A 21,124-nucleotide genomic window follows, 5' to 3' on the forward strand; every position below is an offset into this window, starting at 1 on the left:
TTACCTTTATAGAGAGTTTTTCAGTTTCTTCATTAAACTCAAGGTCACAGAATCAGGAGTCAATTTCCAGCCACTTGCCAACTAAAAAATGATTGGATTTTTTCTCTTCTGAGTTTTTGGAACAGGCAGAGCTATAAGATCTTTACTTCTAATATCTTACAGGCCCCTCACCGCAATCACCACCAAAAAAAAAAAAAAAAAAAGGATAGCAATTACCAGTATCTTAGTAGGGATACAAACTTGAGCACCATCTTTCTCTCTCTCTCTCTCTCTTTTTTTTTAAATCCTCACCCGAGGACATTTTTCCATTTTTTTGTTCAGATAGAGCGGGAGGGAGGGAGAGGAAGAGAGAGAGAGAGAAACATCGATGTGAAGGGACACATCGAGTGGCTGCCACCCGCACAACCAACCAGGGCCGGGGACAAACTGCAACCGAGGTACGTGCCCTTAGCGGGAACAGAACCCAGGTCTCTCTGTACCGCAGGCCGATGCGCCAACCGCTGAGCCAAACCGGCCAGGGCTCTCTCTTTTTTTTTTTAAATCCTCACCCAGAGATATTTTTTCCATTGATTTTTATTTACTTATTTTTAATTAATTAATTTATTTTTGTTACAGATGTTTCTCCTTTTTCCCCCACTGATTCCCCCCTCCCCCCTCCCCACCCTGTCCCCAGCTTGTTGTCCATATACATTGTTCATGCACATATGCATATAAGTTCTGTGTTTATCTCTCCCTTTTCAATTGATTTTTAGATAGAGTGGGAGAGAGAGAGAGAGAGAGAGAAACATCTATGTGAGAAAGAAACAACAATTGGTTGCCGCCCACATTGGGGGCCAGGGATTGAACCTGCAACCCAGGTACATGCCTCTGACTGGGCTCAAACCTGTGACCCATCGGTCCACAGGTCGACACTCTAACAGCTGAACCAAACTGGCCAGGTGAGCACCCATCTCTTAATAAGCAGCCACAAAGAGAATGGCAACAAAGAAGGCACTGAATTTTTGCAACTCTATAGAGACATTTTATTTTCTACTTAGAAGCATTTCCTTTGGAGAACCTCATCTCCCCCATTTTATATTAATTCAACTTAGTCTAGATTGTTCAGTAGGGTAGACTCTGCCTTCCTAAATTGAGCTTATGACCAGGGCCTGGTTTTAGTATTTCATCTACCTAGCCACAATAATTATTTAGGGATAGAAGTGTGGTCCAAGTCACACTAATCAATAAATATCCTCCCTGAGACTTTTTGGTGTTATAAGGAAAGATATACTCTCATTTTCTAGAGAGAAGCATGTAAGGACCATGGTAGTTTGAGACTTCAGGGCTATCTTGCCCCTGAGTGGAGAGAAAATGAGGCCAAGCACAGCTGACAGAATGAAGAAGAGAGAGTCCTGATGATATCTCTAACCTCCTGGATCTAATTCTACCTGTTTCACAGTTACCAAGGCATAAATTAGCCCCTATCCATTTTTTCTTAAACTTGTTTGAGTTAGATTTCTGTTATAACCAAAAGACTCTAATTAATACAACATGCACTTTTATACAGGTAGAAATGCTCCTTCTTGTATTTGAGAATTGCATTATGTTGTGTGAAGTTCTAACACTGTAGATAATGAGCACTAAGAAAGAGAAACTGAAAAAACAATCCCATTTACCACTACAAAAAAAAAAAAAAATTAAGATACCTAGGAATAAACTCAACCAAGGAGGTAAAAGACCTATTCTCAGAAAACTACAGGACATTGAAAAAAGAAATAGAGGAAGACATTAAAAAAGGAAGGATATACCATGTTCATGAATTGAAAGAATCAACATCATTAAAATGACCATACTACCTAAAGCAATATATAGATTTAGTGCAATCCCTATTAAAATACCGACAACATATTTTATGGAACTAGAACAAATACTCCAAAAGTTTATATGGAACCAAAAAAGACCCCAAATAGCCACAACAATCTTGAAAAATAACAAAGTTGGAGGAATCACAATACCAGATATCAAGTTACACTACAAAAACACTGTAATAAAAACAGCCTGGTAATGGCACAATAACAGGCATATAGATCAATGGAACAGAACAGAGAACCCAGAAATCAACCCAAGACAGTATGCTCAATTACTATTTGACAAAGGAGGCATGAGCATACAATGGAGTAAAGACAGTCTCTTCAATAAATGGTATTGGGAAAATTGAACAGGTACATGCAAAAAAATGAAACTAGACCACCCATTTAAACCATACATAAGAATAAACTAAAAATGGATAAAAGACTTAAATATAAATCGTGAAACCATAAAAATCCTAGAAGAAAATGTAGGCAGTAAAATCGCAGACATCACACAAAGCAGAATTTTCACCAATACATTGCCTAAGGCAAGAGAAACAAATGAAAAAATTAATAAATGCGATTACATCAAACTAAAAAGCACAGCAAAAGAAACCAGCATCAAAATGAAAAGGGAACCCAATGCATGGGAAAACATATTTGCCAATGATACATTGGATAAAGGGTTAATTTCCAAAAAATATAAAGTACTCATACAACTCAACAAAAGGAAGACAAACAACCCAATTTAAAAAGTGGGCAGAGGGCCCTGGCCAGTTTGGCTCAGCGGTAGAGCTTTAGCCCACAGACCAATGAGTCGCAGGTTCGATTCCGGCTAAGGGCATGCACCTCAATTGGATTTCATCGCTGGCTCTGGTCGGGGTCGTGCAGGAGGCAACTAGTCGATGTGTCCCTCTCATGCCGATGTTTCTCTCTCTCTCCTTTTCTCTCCCTCCTACTCTGTCTGAAGATAAACAGAAAAATGTCCTCAGGTGAGGATTAAAAAGAAAAATGGGCAGAGGACCTGAATAGACACTTCTCCAAGAAAACATACAAATGGCCAAGAGACATGAAAAAATGCTCAATGTCACTAATCATCAGAGAGATACAAATTAAAACAACTATGAGTTATCACCTCCCACCTTCAAGAACAGCTACTATCAACAAATCATCAAACGACAAGTGATGGCAAGAGTGTGGAGAAAAGGGTACTCTAGTAGAATGCAGACTGGTGCAGCCACTATGGAAAACAATATGGTGTTACCTCAAAAAATTAAATATGGAACTGCCATTTGACCCAGTGATCCCACTTCTAGGAATATATCCTAAGAAGTCTGAAACACCAATCAGAAAGAATTTATGCACCCCTCTGTTCATAGCAGCGCTACTTACAATAGCTAAGATCTGGAAACAGCCCAAGTGTCCATCAGTAGATGAATAGATAAAAAAGCTGTGATACATTTACACAATGGAATATTATGCAGCTATAAGAAAAAAAGATCTCTTACCCTTTGAAATGACATGGAAGGACCTGGAAAATAGTATGCTAAGTGAAATAAGCCAGTCAGAGGAAGATAAGTATCAAATAATCACACTTATTTGTGAATATAATGAGCAAAACAAACTGACGAACAAAATAGAGCCAGAGACATGGAAGTAGGAAACAGACTGACAAACCTCAGAGGGGAAGAAGCGGGGGGGGGGGGGGGGAGATAAACCAAAGAACTGATATGCATATATGCATAACCAATAGACATGGACAACAGCACTGTGAAGGTAGGGGGAGGGAGGTGGGGAAAAGGGTGTCAATAAGGGGAGAAAAGGAGGGACATCTGTAATATTTTCAATGATAAAGATACATTTAAAAAAAAAATAGTCCTGGGTGGTTTGGCTCAGGAGTTAGAGCGTCAGCCCGTGGACCAATGAGTCGTGGGTTCAATTCCGGTCAAGGGCATGTACCTTGGTTGCAGTTCATCCCCAGGCCTGGTTGAGGTCGTTCAGGAGGCAGCCAATGTGTCTCTCTCACATTGATGTTTCTCTCTCTTACCCTCTCTCCCTCTCTCTCCCTCCCTCCACTCTACCTGAAGATAAATAGAAAAGTATCCTTGGGTGAGGATTAAAAAAAAACTGTTTAGCGTTGTCTCTGGTGATTAACTTCTGTCTTTTGTGGTAGAGACAGGAGGGGGACGCCTTTAGAAAAAACAAAAGATAAAAGACTATAAAATAATATATAAGAAATGGATCTTAGACAGGTAATCCAATTAAACTGGGCAAAGGATTTGGATAGTTCTTCAAAGAAGATATACAAATGGCCAATAAGCACATGAAATGATGCTCAACATCATTAGTCAAAAGAAATGCAAATCAAAATCATAAGGAGATACTACTTCATACCCACTAGGATGGCTACAAGAAAAAAGAAAAACAAGTAGTGGAAAAGATGTGAAGAAAATGAAAATCACACATTTCCGGTAGGAATGTAAAGTGGTACAACTGCTGTGGAAAACAATTTGACAGTTCCTCAAAGAGTTAAACATAGTGTGATGTCACAGAAATGGCAGAGCAGAGAGCTCCAAGAATTAGTTCTTCCACTGAAGCTCTCATTAGGCTGGCAAAAACTGATAGAATCAACATTTTTAGAACTTTGAAATCTAATAAAAAAAACTTACGGTGGAGTCCAACCAGTGGTGTGCTTAATGAAAAAAGCAGCAGCTAAACTTCAGTAACAAAGCACTGTGACACTGGTGCTTAATTGTCTACCATCCCCTACCCCCCAAGCTTGGTGGCAGCCTTGGGGACAACAGCCACGTTTCTGGAGGCAATATGCACTTTGTTCTCAAAAGACTGTGATTGAGAATTTTGCCATCTGGTGGTCCCCTGAGGTACCTGATCTTTGTTTTACCCCCTCAGGCTGGAGCAACTTTCCAAGTAGCAACTGTTGAAAGCATTTAAAGACATATGCTATGTGGCTGCATAAAGCAAGGGAATGGGCGGGGGGGGGGGGGGGGGGGGGGGCAGGAGGAGAATGAGGAGGAAGACACATAAGGAAATAAGGACTTTGAAGGCTACCATGTGTATGGGGAAATCTGGCATGCAAAATGCATGCCCAAGGACCAATGCATGTTCAGAAGACTTGAGAGGACTCTAGGCTTATACCTTTGGCTGATGTTTAGGATCCATGCAACCAGGAGGTAAAGGCTAAGGCACCATTTTAGGCAAATTGGCTTAGCACTAAAGTAGTGCTCCAGCTCAGAATCAATCTGCAAAAACCAGGAGAGGTGTTTTTATTTGTTTGTTTGTTTTGTTTTTCACTCTGAACATTTAAGGAAATCTCTGTCAGGTCACTGACTGACTGCTTAGATAATGGAACAGAGACTTCAGTGACTACACGAAACCAGAAATACAGTCTTGGAAAAATTAGTTTGGAAAAGTCAATAAACAGATGAACAGTTATACCCTTCAATAATCGACAACAGCAACCCATGGGAAAGGGATCTGATTCCCAGATTGACATATTATAATATCCAAAAGGTTCAATTTTAAACAAAAAAAAATCACAAGTTATAAAAAGAATAAAGAAAATATGATTCATTCACAGGTATAAAAGAAGTTTATAGAAACCATCACCAAGGGAGCCCAAACACTGGATTCACCAGACAAATATTTTAAATCAAGTATCTTAAATATTCTCAGAGTAAGAAAAAAATTGACATAAAACTAAAGGGAACCAGGAGAATGAACAAATAAAGAACACCAATAAAGACATATAAATAGCCCTGTCCAGTTTGGCTCAGTGGTTAGAGCGTCAGCCCACGGACCAGAGAGTCCTGGGTTCGGTTCCCATTAAGGGCATGTACCTCGGTTGCAGTTTGTCCCCAGCCCCGGTTGGGGTCATGTGGGTGGTGGCCACTTGATGTGTCTCTCTCATGTAGATGTTTCCCTCTCTCTTTTCCTCCCTTTCTCCCTCCTGCTCTATCTCAAGATAAATGCAAAAATGTCCTCGAGTGAGGATAAAAAAAGAGAGAGAGAGATAAATAGTAAAAATAATCAAATAAAAATTCTAGAGCTAAAAGTATAGTAGATAAAAAAAAATCACCACAGAGGTTCAACAATAGATTCAAACTGGTAGAAAAAAAAATATGAGTGAACTTGAAGACATAACTATTGAAATTATTGTCTGACAAACAGAAAGAAAAACAAACAAAGAAAACTGAACAGAGCTAAAGGAACCATAGTACACCACCAAGAAGACCAAGATATGCATTATGGGAATCCCAGAAGGAGGACAGAAAGAGGCAGAAAGTATATTTCAAAACAATGGCAGAAAACGCCCCAAATTTAATGAAAGAGATGAATCTACACATTCAAGAAGTACAACAAACTCCAAGCAGGCCAAGTTCAAAGAAATATAATATTCAAGAAATATTATAATCAAACTGTCAAAAGATAAAGACAAAAAGGGAATCTTAAAAGCAGCACAAGAGGAGTGACTTATCACTAAAGGGAATTTCAATAAGATTAACAGCTGATTTCGTATCAGAAGCCATGGAGGCCAAAAGGCAGTCAGGTAGCACATTTAAAGTGTTAGAAGAAAAGAATTTTCAACCACAAATTCTATATTCAACAAAACTATCTTTCAAAACAAAGGAGAAATTAAACCTTCCCAGAGAAAGAAAAGCGGAGGGAGTTCACTGTTAATAAACCAGCCCTACAAAAAATGATAAAAGGAGCCCTTTAGGCTGAAACAAAAGGACACTAGACAATAACTCAAAGCCATACAAAGAAATTAAAAAATTTGGTAAAGGTAAACACATAGGTAAATTAAAAAGCCAGTATTATTATGTATTTGATTTGTAACTCTTTTTGTTTCCTATGATTTAAAAGATGAATGCTGAAAACAATAACTATAATTCTATGTTAACTGGCACGCAATGTATAAAGATGTAATCTGTAAGAAAACAACATAAGGAGGGAGATGGAGCTATATAGGAGCAGATTTTTTTGTACACTATCAAAGCAAAGTTGGTATCAATTCAAACTAGACTGTTATAAATTTAAGATGTTAATTGTAATCCCCATGGTAAACATTGAGGACTTCAAAAATATAAAAAAATATACCTGCTGGTGTGGCTCAGTGGATTGAGCATCGTCCCCTGGACTCCAGAGGTCTTGGTTTGATTCCTGGTCAGGGCACATGCCCGGGGTTGTGGGCTCAATCCCCAGTAGAGGGTGTGCAGGAGGCAGCCGATCGATGTTTCTCTCTCACATCAATGTTTCTATCTCTCTCCCTTCCTCTCTCTCTAAAAAAGCAATAGAAACATATTTTAAAATATATATAAAATATATATATATAAACTCCTTCAATATGATAAAGGACATTTATGAAAAACCTACAGCTAACATCATAAGGGTAAAGATAAAAGTTTTTCCCCAAAGATCACGAACAAGACCAAAGATGCCACTTTCACCACTACTTTTCAATATTGTACTGGATATTATAGAACAATTAGGTATCTAAAATTGGAAAAGAAGTAAAACTACCTATACCCAGATCCTATGAATATAAAAATTCCCAAAGAATTAAAACAACACTAGAACAAATGAACACTTTCAGCAAAGTTGTAGGGTTATAAGATCAACACTTAAAGGTCAGTTATATTTCTATATATCTGCAATGAATAATCTGACAAGAAATTAAGAAACAATTCCACTTATAATAGCATACAAAATTAAAAAATATATATGAATAAATTTAACCTAAAATACATAGGAATAAAAATAAACATACAGAAGAACTACAAAATACAGTTTATTTCATTTTTTAAAAAATCCATGTATAAGTGTACCAGTATAGTTCAAATCCACATTCAAAGGTCAACTATATTTTCAATCAGAGGTTAGAAATTTGCATATGAGGATGGCTGACTTAAGTTACATGCAGATTTTTTACTTCATGGGTGGTTGGCACCCCTAACTCCTGCACTGCTCAAAGGTCAACTGTGTTGCTGAATGATATTAAAGAAGACCTAAATAAATGGAAAGACATTCCATGTTCATGAACCAGAAGACTTAATGTTGTTAGAATGGCTCTACTATCCAAAGTGATCTACAGATTCAATGCAATCCCTATCCAAATTCCAATGGCCCTTTTTTGCAGAAATGGAAAAGCCAATCTCCAAATTCACATGAAATTTCACGGGAGTTCAACTAGCAAAGTAAACCTCAAAAAGAAGTCAATTTCAAACTTCTCCATTTCTAAACTTAGTACAAAGCTACAGTAATCAAAACAGAGTGGTACTAGCTCCATAAGGACAGATCTATAAACCAATGGAATAGAATTGAAAGTCCAGAAATAAACCCATACATCTATGACCAATTGATTCCAACAAGGCTGCCAAGTCCATTCAATGGGCAAAAACAGTCTCTTAAAAAAAAAAATGGTGCTAGAAAAAAAACAAAAAACAAAAGAAAAAAATAAAAAAAAAAAAGAAAAAAGAAAAAAAAAAATAAGAAAAAAAAAAAATGGTGCTGAAACAACTGGATATCCACATGCAAAAGAATACAGTTGGACCTCTACTTCATATTATATACAAATATAAACTAAAAATGATTCAACTAAATATTAACGCTAAAAGTATTAAATTCTTAGAAGAAAACAGAGGGGTAACTCTTCATGACCTTGGATTTGGTAATGAATTCTTAGATATTATACCAAAATCACAAATAATAAAAATAGATAAATTGGCCAGGCCAGTGTGGCTCAGTGGTTTGATTCCCGGTCAGGACACCTGCCCAGGTTGTGGGCCCAATACCCAGTAGGGGGCATGCAGGAGGTGGCCAATCAGTGTTCTCTTCCATCGATGTTTCTATCTCTCTCTCCCTCTCCCTTCCTCTCTCTCTCAAATCAATAAAGAAAAAAAAATTTTTTAAATAGATAAATTGAACTTCATCAAAATTTAGAAAATCTTTTGTGCATCAAAGGGCATTATCAAAAAAGTGAAGCCCTGGCTGGTGTGGCTCAATTGGTTGCAATGTCTTCCGGTACACCAAAGGGTGGTAGGTTCAATTTCTAGTCAGGGCACATACTCAGGTTGTGAGTTCGATCCCCAGTTGGAGCTCACATAGGAGGCAACCAATCAATGTCTGTCTGTCTGTCTCTCTCTCTCCCCCGCAACCCCTCTCTCCCTTCCTCTATCTAAAAACAATTTTTTTAAGTGAAAATGCAACCTATATTGGGAGAAAATATTTGCAGATCATATATTCGATAAAGGTGTAGTAGCCAGAATATATAAAGAATCCTTATAATTCTACAACAAAAAGACCAACAATCCAATTTTAAAATGGGCAAAGGACTTGACTAGACATTTCTCCAAAGAGATATACATAGCCACAAACATATAAAAAGATGCTCAATATCATTAGTTATCAGAGAAATGTAAAGCAAAACTACAATGAAATGCTACAGTATTATGGATATGGAAAAACGAACCATTGTACACTGCTGGGAGGGATATTAAATGATTTGGATGCTGTGGAAAATTTAGCAGTTCCTCAAAAGTTAAACATGGAGCCCTGACCAGTTTGGCTCAGCAGTTGGATCATCAGCCTGCGGTCCAGAGAGACCCAGGTTCGGTTCCCACTAAGGGCACACACCTCGATTGCAGTTTGTCCCCAGCCCTGGTTGGGTCATGTGGGAGGTGGCCACTCGATGTGCCCCTTTTGCATCGATGTTTCTCTCTCTCTCTCTCTTCCTCTCTTTCCCTCACACTCTATCTGAACAAAAAATAGAAAAATGTCCTTGGGTGAGGATAAAAAAAAAAATTAAACATGGAATAACCGTAATACATCAATTCCACTTCTAAGTATATATGAAAAAGAAATGAAAATAGGTACTCAAACAAATACACATAACCCAAAAGACCATCAATGTATGAATGGATAAACAAATTATGGTATACACATATAATGGAAAATTGTTCAGCCATAAAAAGTAAGAAATACTGATACATGCTACAACAAGGATGAGCCTCAAAAACATTATGCTAAGTAAAAGAAGCCAGATAGGGAAGGTCACACATTGTATGACTCCATTTATATAAAATATTCAGAATACATAAATCCATAAAAACAGAAAGCAGACAGGTGTGGGATGGCAGGAATGAGAACTAACTGTTTAACAGACACAGTTTTATTTTGGGGTGATGAAAACAGACCAAGGTGATGGTGGCACAACATTGTGAACATAATAAATGTCATTGGACTGTTAAATTTAAAGTAGTTAATGGACTTCCCATCAAGATGGTGGTGTAGGTAAATGCAGTTCTCTCCTCCTCCCACAATCACATCAAAATGACAACTAAGCTACAGAACCACCATCATTCAGAACCACCTGAATTCGAGCTGAATGGAAGTCCTACAAATACAAAATTAAAGAAGCCACACTGAGCCCTGGCCGGTTTGGCTCAGCGGTTAGAGCGTCAGCCTGCAGTCCAGAGAGACCCGGGTTCGGTTCCCGCTAAGGGCATGTACCTCGGTTGCCGTTTGGCCCTGGTTGGGTGTGCGGGTGGCAACCACTCGATGTGTCCCTTTCACGTCGATGTTTCTCTCTCTCTCTCTCCCTCCCACTCTATCTGAACGAAAAATGGAAAAATGTCCTCAGGTGAGGATTAAAAAAAAAAAAAAAATGAAGCCACACTGAGACTGGCGAGAGGGGCGGAGGCAAGCACAGGCTGGTCCAATACCCACATGTGGAGGATAAAAATTAGGAGAGATACCTCGGCTGGGAAAGTCCTCCCTGAGGAGTAAGGGGTCCCCATCCCACATCAGGCACCCCAGCTCAGGGTTCCAGTGCCAGGAAAAGAAGTCCCCATAACTTCTGGCTATAAAAACCAGTGGGAATTAAGGCTGAGGCTGCTGGAGTCCCAGGCAGTTCCTCTTAAAGGGCCCACACGTGGACTTACTCATGAATGGACTTGCACCCTCCAGGCTCCAGTGTGGAGGAGGCAGCTTGAAAGGCACCAGAGACATATGGAGAAGAACTGAGTTGTTTGGCATTGGAAGGAGAACTGGAGAGGCAGCTCTCTTCTGGAAAGATTTGCTGGTAGAAGCTGATGTTTCTTTGGTGAGCCCTTCCCCCACAGGGCAGACAGACAGCTGTGATATCTGGGACTCCAGCAACCAGGCTCACACTGTTTGCTCTGCCCTGGTGATACCCTAACACCCTGCCCCACCCAGCTTTCAAGGGCATGTATCCCAGTTGCGGTTCATCCCCGACCCTGGTCTGGGTCGTGCGGGAAGCAACCAGTCAATGTGTCCCTCTCACATCGATGTTTCTATCTCCCTGTCTCTCCCCCCTCCTTCCCCTTTATCTGAAGGTAAACAGAAAAATGTCCTCAGGTAAGAATTTAAAAAAAATTTTTTTTAAAAGGGCCAGCCAGAAATGAAGGATGCACTAACTGAAATAAAGATAATTTACAGGGAATCAATAGTAGAGAAGGTGAAGTTGAGAAACAAACCATCAATTTGGAATATAAGGAAGCAAAAAACACCCAATCAGAACAGCAAAAAGAAAAATGAATCCAAAAAAGTGAGGATAGTGTAAGGAGCCTCTGGGACAACTTCATGTGTACCAACATTCACATCATACGGTTGCCAGAAAGAGAGGAGAACAAAAAATTGAAAATGTATTTGAAAAAATAATGACAGAAAACTTCCCTAACTTGATGAAAGAAACAGACATACAGGTCCGGGAAGCACAGAGAGTACCAAACAAGAGGCCCACACCAACACATCATAATCAAAATGCAAAAAGTTAAAGACAGAGAGAGAATCTTAAGAGCAGTAAGAGAAAAGCAGTTCGTTACCTACAAGGGAGCTCCCATAAGACTGTTAGCTGATTTCTCAAAAGAAACTTTGCAGGCCAGAAGGGAGTGGCAAGAAATATTCAAAATGATGAGAAGCAAGGACCTACAACCAAGATTACTCTACCCTGAAGCTATCATTTAGAATCAATGCACATATAAAGATTTCCCAGACAAGAAAAAGCTAAAGGAGTTCATCACCACCAAACCAGTATTATATGAAATATTGAAGGGTCTTCTTGAAGAAAAAGAAGATAAAAATTACAAACAACAAAATGGCAATAAACACATATCTATCAATAATTAAATCTAAAAACAAAATGAACAAGCAGAACAGAAATAGACTCAGATACAGAGAACTTTTTGATGATTGCCAGGTGGTAGGGGCATTGTGGGGATGGGTGAAAAAGGTGAAGGGATTAAGAAGTACAAATTAGCCCAGCCAGTGTGGCTCAGTGGATTGAGCATTATCCCATGAACTGAGAGGTCCCAGTTTGATTCTGGTTAGGGCACATGCCCAGGTTGGAGGCTCAATCCCCGGTAAGGGAGCATCCAGGAGGCAACCAATCTATGTTTCTCTCTCACATTGATGTTTCTCTCTCTCTCTCCCTTCCACTCTCTCTCAAAACAACAACAAAAAATCATTAAAAACATATTAAAAAAAAAAAAAAGAAGTACAAATTGGTTCTAAGTCTGATGAGCCTTAAAGGGAAGGGGAGAGGATGGGCAGGAAGAGATAAACCGAATAACTTATCTGCATATATGCATAACCAACGGACACAGACAATAGTGTGGGGAAGGCAAGAAGGGGTGGATCGGTGAAGAGAGGATCAATAGGGGGAAAGGAGGGACATCTGTAATATATTCAACAATAAAGATAAGTTTTTTTTTTAAGTGGTTGATTTTATATCTCCATCAAAAGGCAGAACTGGATTTCCGGTCAAGATGGCGGCATAGGTAAACGTGGTATCGTGTCTTCCCACAACCACATCAAAGTTACAACTAAACTACAGAACAACCATCATTCAAAACAGCCTGAAATCAAGCTGAATGGAAGTCCTACAACTACGGAATTAAAGCAGCAGCCACATCGAGACTGGTAGGAGGGGTGGAGGCAGATGGGCTGGTCCCACACCCACGTGTGGCGGATAAAAATCAGGAGGATACCTCTGCTGGGAACGTCCTCCCTGAGGACTGAGGGGTCCCTGTTCCACACCAGACGCCCCGCTCAGGATTCCAGTGCCAGGAAGAGAAGTCCCCATAACTTCTGGCTGGAAAAAGCAGCGGGAACTGAGGCTCAGGGAAGCTGATGCGGCTGGAGCCCCAGGCAGCTCCTTAAAGGGCCCGTGCACGAACTTATCGGACTCACTCCCTCTAAGCTTGGAGGGGAGGCAGCTCGAGGGGCACCAGAGACATAGAGGGAAGAACTGAGCTGTTTGGCATTGGAGCGTGAGCTGGAGAGGGGGCTTTCTCCGGGACAAACGTGCTGTCAGAGGCCTTTGTTCCTTTGGTGAGCCCTTCCCTGGGGCGGCAGACAGTCCCCATATCTGGGCCTCCAGCAACCTGGCTCACACTGGTAGCCCCGCCCTAATGATTCCCTGAGGCCCCGCCCCACCCAACTTTCAGGCCCACCCAAGCTGTTGCCAGTTGCTTAACCATAGGATTGGCCTGTCTTGGATCCTGCTTCAGGTTTTTCTAAATTCTTTCAAACAAGCAGCATCTGGTCTCAGATAGCCCCATACCTTTCGTTAAGTAATACACAGAAACAAACACAGAGGCAGCCAAAATGAGGAGACAAAAAAACAGGTCCCAAATGAAAGAACAGAACAAAACCCCAAGAAAAGAACTAAGCAAAATGGAGATAAGCAACCTAACAGATGCTGAGTTCAAAATACTGCTTATAAGGATGCTCAATGAACTTAGTGAGGGCCTCAAGAGCATAAAAAAGACCAGTCAGAAATGATGGATGCACAGTCAGAAATGAAGGAGGTATTAACTGAAATAAAGAATAATTTACACAGCTTCAATAATAGAGTACATAAGCCCAAGAAGCAAACCATTGATTTGGAATATAAGGAAGCAAAAACCGCCCAATCAGAACAGCAAAAAGAAAAAAGAATCCAAAAAAATGAGGATAGTGTAAGGAGCCTCTGGGACAACTTTAAGCGTGCCAACATTCACATCTTGGGGGTGCCAGAAGGAGAAGAGAGAGAACAAGAAGTTGAAAACCTGTTTGAAATAATAATGGCAGAAAACTTTCCTAACTTGGTGAAGGAAACAGACATACAAGTCCAGGAAGCACAGAGAGTCCCAAACAAGATGAACCCCATGAGGCCCACACCAAGACACATTATCATCAAAATGCAAAAGGTTCAAGACAAAGAGAGAATCTTAAAAGCAGCAAGAGAAAAGCAGTTAGTTACCTACAAGGGAGTTCCCATAAGGCTGTCAGCTGATTTCTCAAAAGAAACTTTGCAGGCCAGAAGGGAGTGGCAAGAAATATTCAGAGTGATGAGAAGCAAGAACCTTCAACCAAGATTACTCTACTGCAAAGCTGTCATTTAGAATCGATGGCCATATAAAGACTTTCCCAGACAAGAAAAAGTTAAAGGAGCTCTGGCCGGTTTGGCTCAGCGGTTAGAGCGCCCGCCTGCGGTCCGGAGAGACCCGGGTTCGGTTCCCGCTAAGGGCATGTACGTTGGTTGCAGTTTGTCCCCGGCCCTGGTTGGTCGTGCGGGTGGCAGCCACTCGATGTGTCCCTTTCACATCGATGTTTCTCTGTCTCTCTCTTCCTCTCTCTCCCTCCCACTCTGTACAAAAAATGGAAAAATGTCCTCGGGTGAGGATAAAAAAAAACAACAACAACAAAAAAAAGAAAAAGTTAAAGGAGTTCATCACCACCAAACTGTTATTATATGAAATGATGAAGGGTCTTTTTGAAGAAAAAGATAAAATATATGAACAAACAAAATGGCAATGAATACATATCTATCGACAATGGAATCTACAAACAAAATGAACAGGCAGAACAGAAACATTCTCGTAGATACAGAGAACATTTTGTTGGTTGCCAGATGGGAGGGGGGTTGGGGGAATGGGTGAAAAAGGTGAAGGGATTAAGAAGTACAAATTCATTGCTAGACTGACAAACCTCAAAGGGAAAGGGGTTGGGGGTGTGGGAAGAAATAAACCAAAGAACTTATAGGCATAACCAATGGACACAGACAATAGTGTGGGAAAAGGCGGGAGGGGGGCCGGAGTAGGGAGGAGAGAGTCAATGGGGGAAAAATGAGGAACATCTGTAATACATTCAATAATAAAGATTAAAAAAAAAAAAAAAGTTAGAACTAACATTCGAGATAGCAGTTAGAACAGTAGTTACACTTTGGGAAAGTAGTGACTGGTAGAGGACTTGAGAGGGGCTTCAAGGGTGTATTTTTTGTATTTTGTATTTTTTGATTTGGGTGTTGGTTACCCAGATGTGTTTTCTTTGTAAACAATGTTGAGATAAAAACTTGTGATATGTGTGCTTTTTTTTTTTTTTTTTTTTAATATGCATCTTATACTTTGATAAAATTTTTTTTTTTAAGTTAAGTTAGCCCTGGCTGGTTTGGCTCAGCGGTTAGAATGTCAGCCTAAGGACCGAAGGGTTGCAGGCTCAATTCCCAGTCAAGGGCATGTACCTGGGTTGCAGCTTTGATCCCCAGTCCTGATTGGGGTTGTATGGGAGGCAACCAATTGATGTCTCTCTCTCATGTTGATGTTTCTCTCTTTCTCTCTCTCTCTGTCCCTGCCCCATCTTCCCTTCTACTCTATCTAAAAAATAAAAGTCAATAAAAAAATATCCTCAGGTGAGGATTAACAACAACAACAACAACAAAAAAAAAACAGTTAAGCTACTGTCCTGGCCTGTTTGCCTCGGAGATTAGAGCATTGGCCTGTGGACCAAAGGGCTGTGAATTCAATTCCTGGTCAAGGGTATGTACCTGGGTTGCAGGTTCGATTCCCTGGCCCCAGTCAGGGTCATGTTGGAGGCAACCAATTGATGTGTCTCTTTCACATGAATGTTTCTCTCTCTCTCCCTCTCTCACTTCTACTTTACCTAAAAATATCCTTGGGAGAGGATTAACAAACAAAAGTTACTATATACCCAGTATAAACCCAAATGAATTGAAAAACATGTTCCCACAAATATTTCTACACAAATGTTCATAACAGCATTACCAATAATCACCCAAAGGTGGAAATAATTTAAAAATCCATCAACTAGACTGTGTGGCTCAGTGGTTGAGCATCAACCCATGCACCAAGAAGTCGCTGGTTTGATTCCTGGTAAGGGCACATGCCCAGGTTGTGGGCCTTATCCCTAGTTGGGGGTATGCAGGAGGTAGCTAGTCAATGTTCTCTCTCATCAATGTTTTTCTATCTCTCTCTCCCACTCCCTTTCTCTCTCTCTAAAATCAATAAAGAAAAAAAAATCCATCAACTAATAAACAAAATTTAATATATCCATACAGTGGCATATTATTCAACTATAAAATACAATGAAGAACTGATACAAGGAATCACATGGATGAACCTTGAAAACATTACTGTAAGTGAAAGAAACCAGTCATAAAAGACCATATATTGTATGACTACATTTATATGAATTGCCCAGAATAGGTAAATCCATAGAGACAAAAATAAGACTGGTGATTGCCAGTGCCTTTAGGGTAGGGGATAATTGGGAATGTTTGTGTTTTTTTTGTTTAGGGTGGTGACGAAAATGTTCTGGAATTAGATAGTGGCAATGGTTGCACGATCTTAAAGATATTACAAATGAATGGACTGTACACTTTAGAACAGGGAATCTTATGTGAAATTTAAAGTTATATGAATTGTGCCCTGGCTGGTTTGGCTCAGCGGTTAGAGCGTCGGCCTATGGTCCAGAGAGACCCGGGTTTGGTTCCCGCTAAGGGCACGTACTTCGGTTGCAGTTTGTCCCCGGCCCTGGTTGGGTTGTGTGGGTGGCAGCCACTCGATGTGTTCCTTTCACATCGATGTTTCTCTCTCTCTGTTCCTCTCTTTCCCTTCCACTCTATCTGAACAAAAAAATGGAAAAATGTCCTCAGGTGAGGATTACCAAAAAAAAAATTTTAAAAAATAAATAAATAAATAAATAAATAAATAAATAAATAAATAAATAAAGTTATATGAATTGTATTTCAATGAAAAAGATAGTAAATATTTTATCATTCAAAATATATGTGAACTCTAGCATATCAAATAAAATCTCAAAGGGAAAAGCATTATTCTAACAAATGTTCCCTTTCTGCCTGCCTATCTCCAAGATCAGCACATCTTAGAAGTGAACTTTAGATACCACTGGAGAATGGAGGTCTAATCAGCAAACCAGGGACTGGTTAGTAGGTAAGTTACAATTAGGAATGAAAGCTGTGACCAATATTGATTGCCCCTGAGCAGAGGAATGTGGTAGCTGATGAAAAACAGATCTTAGGCTGGAGCAAGGGAGAGAAAGTGGTGGTGACAAAGTGTTGGCAGCCCTGGCACTGGGTTGCTTTCCATTGCTTCATCTAGGGTCATGCCTTAGGAATGAGTAGTCCTTAACTGATATAAGCTTAGCAGAAAAAGGCCCCGAGATACTTCTTACCCTTTACTTTTTTTTTTTTATCCTCACCCGAGGACATTTTTCCATTTTTTGTACAGATAGAGCGGGAGGGAGAGAGAGGAAGAGAGACAGAGAAACATCGATGTGAAGGGACACATTGAGTGGCTGCCACCCGCACAACCAACCAGGGCCGGGGACAAACTGCAACCGAGGTACGTGCCCTTAGCGGGAACCGAACCCGGGTGTCTCTGTACCGCAGGCCGACGCTCCAACCGCTAAACCAAACTGGCCAGGGCTTACCCTTTAGTTTTAATTCTATTGATGGCTTTGCTTGTACATTTTAAAATATTTATAGTGTTTTGAGTATTCCCCAAAGTTACCCAAATCATAGATTTATTTGGGAAGAAACCAGATTTCCAAGACATTGAAAGTGCCTGGATTTACATATCAGGAACAAAACTAGGCTAATATTTTTAAGGGTAAAAAGGGAGCAGGGGAAGCTCAGATTTAAATGAATTGAGAGTTTAAAGGACTTAAAGCTCAGCTAAATTTCATTTGGTTCTAGTTCTCATCCTCACTGTGTTCCTAAGCCTACAGTCCCAAAGTGCAAATGAAGCACCCACTGGCAACTTAGATGGACAGAGAGTAAGGTGTTTTCTTGGTATTTTGAAATGATGCTTGTCTGCCTCTGTGTACTAGACGTTTAAATATACGTAGGAGAGGTAGTAAGACTGAACGGAAACTGATTAACAGCTGTCCTGAAGTCTGAAATCCCAGGATTGTTCAAACACTCCCGTTGTGATTATCTCCCTTTCCTTGAGCCTCCTTTTGTCTACTCATACCCCCTCCTCTAAGGACATACCTATTTTTTACCTTGATTCTCGTATGGACCAGTAAGGAAGGCTGAAATCAAGATATGAGATGGTCTCCTTGCTGGGAACATTTGGAACCAGGATCCAGGAGGCATGGGAAGATCTAAACTCCATAGCTTTAACATAAGTATTATGGCACAAATGGGTGATGAAAGTTAGGAGATAATTTGAGATGAGGAGTGGCAAGTTTAAAAGATATCCATTCTATGTCCAACTTCATCTTGTTCCTCCTCTACTGGTACAAAGATACAAACATACATATTTGCTTAACCAACTCACCATTTACTGGCAGCTAAAGTGACAGGGCCTTCTCCACAACCATTCCTGCCCCAGCAACCATATCCACCTTCTGGAAGTCAGACCCTAGAGGTGACTGCCTACTGGCCCCAAGGGCACTCACCATTTCTCTGGTATCTGTGGCTTCTATGCCTGCCTTCTTGGGGCAGAGATGTTTTCCACAGTCCTTCCTTCTGGAAATCCAATTACTTCTGCAATTACTCCTGAAAAGAAAGGAGGATAGGATAGGTGAGAGTCAGTAAATGTCATCATGATTTATCCTTATGTAGGTAGGCTGTAGGGGAGCTGGATAGAACTTTAGTATGGGCAAAGTATCAGAGAGATTAAAGAAAAAGAATACCTTAGTATCGTTGATTTTATCTCTTTGCTATCTTTCTCCATATCTTCTACCATTACTTAACTCTGTCTCCATTTTTACCCTGCTCACTCACTTCCATTAAACATGTTCATTTCCCTTATTTTCTGCAAAACTCCTTTCTTGCCTGATCCTCAACAAGTAGAAGGAAAAGCCAGTAAAGCTTTCAATCAATACATCTAAATATATTATCTTGTTTTTTTGCATGCAACAAAGACTTTGTGATATATTTTGTGTACCTTCATTAAAGTAAGTTTTGTGAAGACAGGTATCTTAACTTGCATAATTTAATGTCCAAGTGCTTATAAAGCATGAAGGGAAATGCATAACCAGCTCAACAGAGGTAGAGGCAAGAGAAAGGGAACAGAATAGAGGAAGAAAAAAGAAATGGTTTTCTTTAAGAATGGAGACTCTTAAAGAATGTATTGTTCAGCCTTATGGGAGTAGAGGAATTTAGGGAGCCTTAAGGGAAAAGCAGCAAGACCTGTTTGTAATGATGGAAAACTGGAGAGAGACAACTTTTTTAAAAAAAACAACCACAATTTTTTAATACATAAAAGTATATAAAAGAAAAACATGGTCTATAATCCCACAGCACCAGATAACTCTTACTGACATAACTATTACATATTTTATGTGTGTGTATATATTTTGTGTATAAGATATTTGTATTTTATATAAAATGCATTTTCATGGTCAGAATGTTTGAAACAAAAGAGATACAAAATAAAAAGTGAAAAGGGAATTCCTCTTCCCTCTTCCAAAGCCAACCTTTTTTGGTTAGTGTTTTTGTTTCCTTCCAGAAATAAAATTGGCAGCTTGATATAGTTTTGATGAGGTGACAAGATGATGTTCGGCCATGAAGGGTTGAATTACTCCTGTAGCCAAATCAGAGGGATTTGAGGTTTGACCAATTGATTTCAATATGCCTATGAAATTTGGCTGGAAGGAGAAAACGAGCCACCTGAAAATCAGAATCTCCAAAGCCTATTATTACTAACTCTAAGGTCAGTTTACCACTTCACATCCTCAGTTTTTCTTCTAAGAGTTTCTGGGCCAGTGTGTCCTCCTTCTGGCCTGACACCACTATTCCAGAATGCTAGTCTAATGAAGGGGCCACTGGCAGCCTTGATATGCACTCACTGTAATAGGCAGTGCTTTGTATGCAAAATTCAGGACAGAAGCAAGAAGACAGTTGGCTTCTGGATGACTAAGCACCCAGCAAATAAAATCAGCAATTTACAACTTTTACCCACTTATAAATTACTAAATATTAACAATTAGTTAATAAAAAATAGTTACTATTACCACATTCTTTTTTTTTAAATCCTCACCTGATGCCCCCCCCCCCATTGATTCTAGAGAGAGGAAGGGAGAGAGAGAAAGAGAAACATAGATGTGGGAGAGAAACATCAATCTGCTGCCTCCTGTTATGTGCCCCAACCAGGGTTCAAACCCATGACCACTGAGCCACACCAGCCAGAGCCCCACATTGACTCTTTTTTTTTTTTTTGCATTTATCTTCAGGTAGAGTGGCAGGGAGAGAGGGAGGAAGAGAGAAAGAAACATTGATGTGAGAGACACACATTGAGTGGTTGTCACCCACACGACCCCAACTGGGGTCGGGGACAAACTGCAACTGAGGTACGTGCCCCTAGCAGGAACTGAGCCCTGGACTCTGGTTGGCGGGTGGATGCTCTAACCACTGAGAAAACCAGCCAGGGCCACATTGACTCTTAATGAATTTTTATTGAGCATTCTTTTTGTGCCAGGCAACCATGCACTGTAAACACAATGATGAAAAAAATAGTAAGCAATGACAGACTATCCTGCTTTGGAGAGTTTATAAACTAGCTGGGGGGAAGGGAGATATATATTAATCTAAGAAACACATAAAAGTAAAATTGCAACCACCTTAAGTGCTACAATGAAAACATACACGATCTTAGAAAATGTATAAGGGTTGAGAGCAAATCAAAATTGGTGATGATATTTTTAAAATTATTTTTTTATTTTAGAGAGAGGAAGTGGGAGAGAGAGAAAGAGAACCATCAGTTCCTTGCTCCACCTATCTATGCACCCATTGGTTGATTTTTCTTATGTGCCCTGACTGACATTGAATCTGCAACCTTGACTTATCCAGACAATGATCCAACTGAGCTACCTGCTCAGGGCAGTGGATTTTCTTTTAAGGGCAGAAGATTTTCTTTGTAAGTTCAACTGCTTGGCTTATCAATAACTCCTTATTTAAAATTACATAACCATTATTGCAAAATTAAACTCTAAATACAGAAGAAATG

At 39.9% G+C, this 21,124-nt stretch overlaps 1 long non-coding RNA gene across 1 annotated transcript in view; it reads right to left on the reverse strand.

Annotated features, from left to right (window-relative positions):
- LOC118621461 overlaps positions 1-19,865 on the reverse strand; it is a 28,050-nt gene extending 8,185 nt beyond the window's left edge. Inside the window, exons 1-3 of the long non-coding RNA XR_004957698.1 lie at positions 19,596-19,865; positions 18,573-18,672; positions 5-81 (exon numbers count right to left, since the gene is read on the reverse strand). This is a non-coding gene — a long non-coding RNA (uncharacterized LOC118621461). The remainder of the gene's footprint in view (positions 1-4; positions 82-18,572; positions 18,673-19,595) is intronic.
- Positions 19,866-21,124: the final 1,259 nt, after the last annotated feature.

Source organism: Molossus molossus, unplaced genomic scaffold (assembly GCF_014108415.1).
Source record: "Molossus molossus isolate mMolMol1 unplaced genomic scaffold, mMolMol1.p scaffold_m16_p_8, whole genome shotgun sequence".
Lineage (NCBI taxonomy): Eukaryota > Metazoa > Chordata > Mammalia > Chiroptera > Molossidae > Molossus > Molossus molossus.